This window comes from Lepisma saccharinum, chromosome 9 (genome assembly GCF_977018435.1).
Source record: "Lepisma saccharinum chromosome 9, izLepSacc3.1, whole genome shotgun sequence".
NCBI lineage: Eukaryota > Metazoa > Arthropoda > Insecta > Zygentoma > Lepismatidae > Lepisma > Lepisma saccharinum.
Genome location: NC_139237.1, coordinates 49,334,312 through 49,340,396, shown reverse-complemented (window position 1 = coordinate 49,340,396; position 6,085 = coordinate 49,334,312). Strand labels below are relative to the sequence as shown.

At 42.1% G+C, this 6,085-nt stretch overlaps 1 long non-coding RNA gene across 1 annotated transcript; it reads right to left on the bottom strand.

Moving 5' to 3' along the window:
* Positions 1–3,556: 3,556 nt before the first annotated feature.
* Positions 3,557–6,046, bottom strand: LOC145993009 (uncharacterized). The gene is made up of 2 exons (XR_014442222.1): positions 5,953–6,046; positions 3,557–3,667 (listed from the first exon to the last, which is right to left on the bottom strand). It is a non-coding gene; the product is annotated as an uncharacterized LOC145993009 (long non-coding RNA).
* Positions 6,047–6,085: the final 39 nt, after the last annotated feature.

Below are 6,085 nucleotides of genomic sequence, written 5' to 3'. Positions count from 1 at the left end.
GCCACCTAAGCAATGCGTTCGGTCCGGCAGTAAGGATACTATTAATAAAGTATCTTCCCACCTCTAATAAAATGGAGCAACCTACCCCGGGAGGTACTGGTGGCCGGAGTGTGGTGTTGATCACGAGAACTATAACGTGTCAGGCCATAGCTCCAGACCTCTTATGTACCTACATGGCATGGAGGAGATAACTTTCTGTGCAGGTAACAGGAAAAGAAGCTTTTATCCGATTGGTCAATATCAATTGTACCCTAAAAAAACAAACAGAAAAAGGAAAAAAAAAACAATCAGCAGAGGGAATTTTAATGGATAAAACATAGCTTTTTTTTCATTTTCAAAGTTCAATTCTATGCACAGAGATCCCAGAGATGAAATGTCACTCGTCAGATATACTAAATCTTTGTAAATGTAGCATAAGAGGAAAAAAAAACACACCATGCCCTAGCTTCCGATTTAGATCACGTGACACGTTTAATGCAATCAAGTTCCCGGAGTTGTTTCCTTCCAGTAGGACGTTACACAACGTGAAATCTGTTGTAAATATATTCCGCCTCGGAATATACACCTACACTCAAGCACTAAAATAAAATGAGACTGCCATATCCTGATATACTCGCTTCACTGCAATACATTTGTGTGTCGCCTGACTCTAAGGCGATGAGCTAATATACTCTGTCCAAGCTATCTCTGGAGAAAGGCATCAGGGAGGAAATCGCTGCTGCAAAGGCTATTGCTTTGCCCCCTCCACGCAATCCCGTTTCCTCTCATGTGTTCATTGGTGGAGCCGTCTCGCGTCACTACTCTCGCAGAGACTTGATTTCGTTCGCCTGCTTCAGAGCTACCCGGGACAGGGTGTAGGTAAGTTTTCAATAGCAAGTTATGTGACCATCTTAGACTGAGGCAACGTACAGTCACCGGCCAAAAAATGGGACACCTACATCCTGAAATACTCGCTTCCCGCAAGACGTTATGCGTGTTGTCTAACTCAACGGCGATAAGTGGATTTTGTAGCAAAATTTCAATGGCAACTTCTACCAGCGCCTTAAAGTTATGCAACACACTTTAACGCCTTGCAGGAAAGCGAATATTACAGGATGTAGGTGTCCCATTTTTTTGCCGGTGACTGTACATAACGGATTTCAGAACTATCTAACATATATTGCTGTTGACCTGCATTAATTATCCCATGAACTTAATAGTAAAATCAATTAAGCCGAAGTTTGTTAAAAGTCCTCATTATGTACAGACCAGCTAATCAGTACTGGACCTGCAGGGACCTGCAGTGGGTCCCGACACACTATGTGCTACTTAGGAAGCAAAAATGAACAAACAAACACACAGTGATATCAAAAAGACAAAATAATGCAAAGTAGATTATATTAGGTCATTATTACAACACACAGATTGGTTGGTGTAGTGAATAGAGGATTTTTTTTTAAAACCAGGAAAACTACATCAGGGAGGTGATAGAGAAAAAGGAAAAAGCGTAGCCTGTATTAAAGCTATCAACCCAGTATTCGTCTATAAGGAAAATTACAAAACATCTTATTCTATAGCGTCAGCTAAAAGGAATCTAGAGGTATCTCCTATATGTAACGATCTAACTCTTGAGATATAAGATTTATTTTCAGGATTGTTAATGGGTACTTCAGTACTGAACTCTTGAGACTCATTTTCATATCCTGGTCCCACCTACCAACAGTAAATGCCACAACGTATTTCACTCAAAAGCTACAAGGATATGCTTAGAACGAAGGTCATTTCTTTGTAGCCTAGAAAACTCTCTACAACCTATTAAATAATTCCTCAGGCTCCCATCTCTCCAAACAGACTTTTAGAACATTGTGGATCAAGCAGATGAAGATTAAATGATATTCACTTTACTCTAGTTTCTATTGTTATTATTCTTGGTGCGTGCATGTGTGTGTGTATATATATGTGTGCGTGCGCTTGCATCTTATTACTTGTAATTTTTTATTCTTCATTTTTGACATCTCGATAAAAAATGAGTTTATTCTGTATTCAGAACTTTTTAAGTGAATGAATATTAATTTTTACTTTTGTAACAATATTAGGATTATATTACAAGGTAACCCAAAAAGTTCTTGCCGTTTTTGACGTTTCATTAATCATGCGCTCACAGAGAGGAAACGAAATGACGCACGTGCATGCCAAGCGATCGGGAGTTAGTCTGACCATCGACTGTCAGTAATACAGGCACGTTGCGCACACGCAGCAGTCATAGCTCGTCCAGTGTCGAAGAGAAATGGAGGTATTGAAGCAGCTTGTTCGCGTGTGTTTGTTGTATGACTTTAAAGTGGGCCTGTCAGCTGCCGCATCAAGTCGCCGCATTTGCCAGGTATTTGGGGAGAATGCTGTGAACGAACGCACTGACAGGCATTGGTTCCGTTCGGGAGATGTGAGCCTTTCGGATGAACCTCGCAGTGGACGACCACATGTGTTGGATGACGAGGCCCTGAAAGCAGCCATCGAGGAGGACAGTGGTCTAACGTGTGATGAACTTGCAGAAAGGTCCCATGTTTCCACTGAAACAGTCAGACTGCACCTGCATGTGATAGGGAAGTCATACAAGTTACGCAAGTGGGTACCCCACACATTGTCGGCAGCCAACAGGGAACAACGAGTGACAGCCTGTTTGTCCTTGCTTACTCGGCACATGAACACACCCATATTTGATCGCTTGCTCACTGGTGACGAAAAGTGGGTCCTCAATGACACTCCCAATCGTACCAGACATTGGTTGTCGCCACGTGACCCTGTTCCTCACACCTCAAGACCACCTCTGCACCCACGAAAGATTATGCTCTCTGTATGGTGGAATTGTCGGCAAGTGGTGCATTACGAGCTCCTTCCACCTGGTCAGACCATCACTGCTGACCTCTGCTCTCAGCAGTTGCAAAGGGTGCACCGTGCATTGCGGCAGAAGGAGCCGGCATTGGTGACTCACAAGGGTGTGCTGTTCCTGCACGACAATGCCAAGCCACATGTGGCAAAGAGGACCCGGGAGACCCTTCAGCAACTTGGCTAGGAGACACTGTGCCATCCACCATATTCACCGGACCTTGCACCAACAGATTACCACCTGTTTCATTCCCTCCACAACCACCTCCGTGGGAGATCCTTCGCAAATGAGGGAGACCTGAGAAACGCACTCACGGACTTCTTTGCATCCCAGCCCGCCGAGTTATATCACCAGAGTATTGTGCAGCTGCAGGAACGTTGGCAGAAGGTGTTGGATGCTGATGGAGATTACTTCGAAAACTAAAGGTTTGTATTGCTCTTTGTTTTTCACTGCTCTAGAACGGCAAGAACGTTTTTGGTTAACTTGTAGTTCCAACATAGACAAGGAATTATTGTAAAAATAGCCCTATGACAAAACATATTTCCTCCATTCATCATCATCATCATTGTAATTTTAAAATTCAAGACACACTAGTTTTTCAGACATATTTTAACAGTATTCTGCATTTCTTATTTAACACCACTTTTCGCAAGCACGACAAGGATGAATGATAATGACATGAACGTCGTGAAGGGGCACTCACAAGTAAAGATTCATACCTGGACTCGAATCTGGAACGTTCGGTGTCGAGACATCGAGTAGACTGCTGAACATTTTCGGCCGCCGAGGCGATTCCTTAGCTTCCTAGAAATAAAATACAGTATATGTACCCTAGTATGTTGCATTATGAAGAACAATAATTTCCACCTATAATTCCAATTGATTGAGTGATGTGCTTCATTTTACTTCGCATTTGTGCCACTTTTGGCTAATTTGCGAAGATGGATGAGTGATGAAATTGATGAATGGGCACTGACAAACATCCATGCCCAGGCCAGGATTCGAACTCGGGATCCCTGGAGTCGTAGCGCGATGTGCTAACCACTCCGCCACGAATGCCCGCGTAATTCCAATTGAAATATGTATTTGTATGATATTATGTTTTTGCGACCTATTCAAGATTATGAAAATGATAAGGATAAAATTGAGATTAGAATCAAAGTACTCGATCCAAGAACATGAATCGACAACGTAACCACGTAGGTGGCGCCAGTTGAGGAAATATAATCACTCGATGCAAAAATACAAAACGTAGTAGTTGATAGAATTATGTAAACAAGAGCAGCTGTGCAATTTTCTTGACTTAACTAAAGTAATTTATATTTATTTTAGGTTAACTACGACTGGATAATTGATGAAAAATTAATGGATTAATGTGGCTTACTTTTCTTCGTTTTTATGTCACATTAGGCTTCTCGCGATAATGAGGGTGAGTGTTGATATGATCTCATAAAGAAGATCCATGCCAACACCGGAATTTGAAGCCGAGGCTCCTAGCATCTTAGCGCGCTGTGCTAACCACTCCGCCACTGAAGTTAGCGATGGAAGAAAAAGCAGAAGAGGGTTGAAGAAATACGTCATATATGGTACCATTCCTACAATCACATCAATTGGTGTAGAAAAACCACAAGGAAGTTCAGGGAGAACGAGTAGCGACAGGATTTACAGTGGTAAACTCACTAACCAATTCCAAGGGCCAGATTTAGGCTGACACCCATTAGATTCGAGGCCAGGAGGCCATGCATTGAAGGGTGACAAAAGTACGCCACAAGTCTTCATTCGAAACTCCAGTGAAGACAATCAATATGTAAGTCCAAGGCCCTTTCTTCATTTGGATTCATCCAGTTTTGTCCGCAAAGAAAAAAACAGAAGCAAATTAAATTATTCAATTAAATTGTAACACATCTGTTATTTATCAAATTCTATGTTGTATTTAGATATATTGATTGATATAGTTTATTTTGCTTCGATTTACGGCTACTTTTGGCTAATCGCGAAGATGAAGATGAGTGGTAGGTAATAAGATGACATTGATGAAGGAACAATTACAAACAGAAGTAGACAGCACGCAACACACGCCTCATAGAGGATTATAATGGCCCTGGGTTCAGACGCCAGAGCCTCATTAGTCTGCAAAATGCTGTCCAGGGTGTACTACGTGGAAGTGAGGTTTATTTATTTGTAAATTCTAACAGTTATTGGCGTTGGTTAGCACCGAGACTACTACGACAATAGGTGTCCCGGCTTCAAATACCGGCCTGGGCATGAGTGTTCTTTGTAAGTTCCCTTCATCAATTCATCATATCATCACTCGATTCATCGTCTCGATTAGTCAAAAGTGGAAGAGAAGTGACGGTAAATAACATCAAATCAAATCTAACAGTTATGAAAATTACTGCAATTTTATATGTGCATGTAGTGCATTTAGATTTGACAGTGATTGATGTTAGAAGGGGGGTGATAATGTAACACTTTCACAATACCCAAAATCTGCACAGAAAATAGGGAGAGAGGGCATTTGTCACTTGTCTAGATGTTACGCCACTTTGATTGATTAGCTATATTTTCCTCGCTTTTAGTGCCACTTTTGGCTAATTTGCGAAGATGAAGATGAATGATGATGTGATGAAATTGATGAATGGACACTCACAAACATCCATGCCCAGGACGGGATTCGAACCCGGGACCCCACTCCGCCGGCACAACACATTAAGTACAACCCTGACCGCCCGGTGAAGGTCATAGCGATATTAGCACTATATTAGAGTACAGAACTTTTTTCATTTCTAATAAAGGGCGACGATATGGTGGTAAAGAACTTTTTAAGGTCGCCAAAAACCGTGTGTAATGATTGAAAAGCTATGAAGGAAGTTCAAAGTTCGATTTACGGCTAGGATTCGAAGTTAATATCATTAAGTTTTGTAAATCACCTGAAGAAACTTGCATCCACCTTTTTAACGCGCCTTTAAAGCTACTTTTGAGGTAGAAGTGTAAGGTACCTTATTGTTCACGAGCGTAAGATGATTGGCGATTTTAGCGAATATCTGTCTCCCTGCCTACACGTACTTCCCCAGCCACCCTCGACTCACCTGTCAGATCCTAAAACACGCCGTTTGGAGAAAATGTGTGGGAGAATTTCTTCCACGTCCTCGCGATTGGCCGCCGTGATCCCGCGCATGCGCAGTGCAACTTCGGAACTTTGAGCGAACTCGCGTAGGGCGC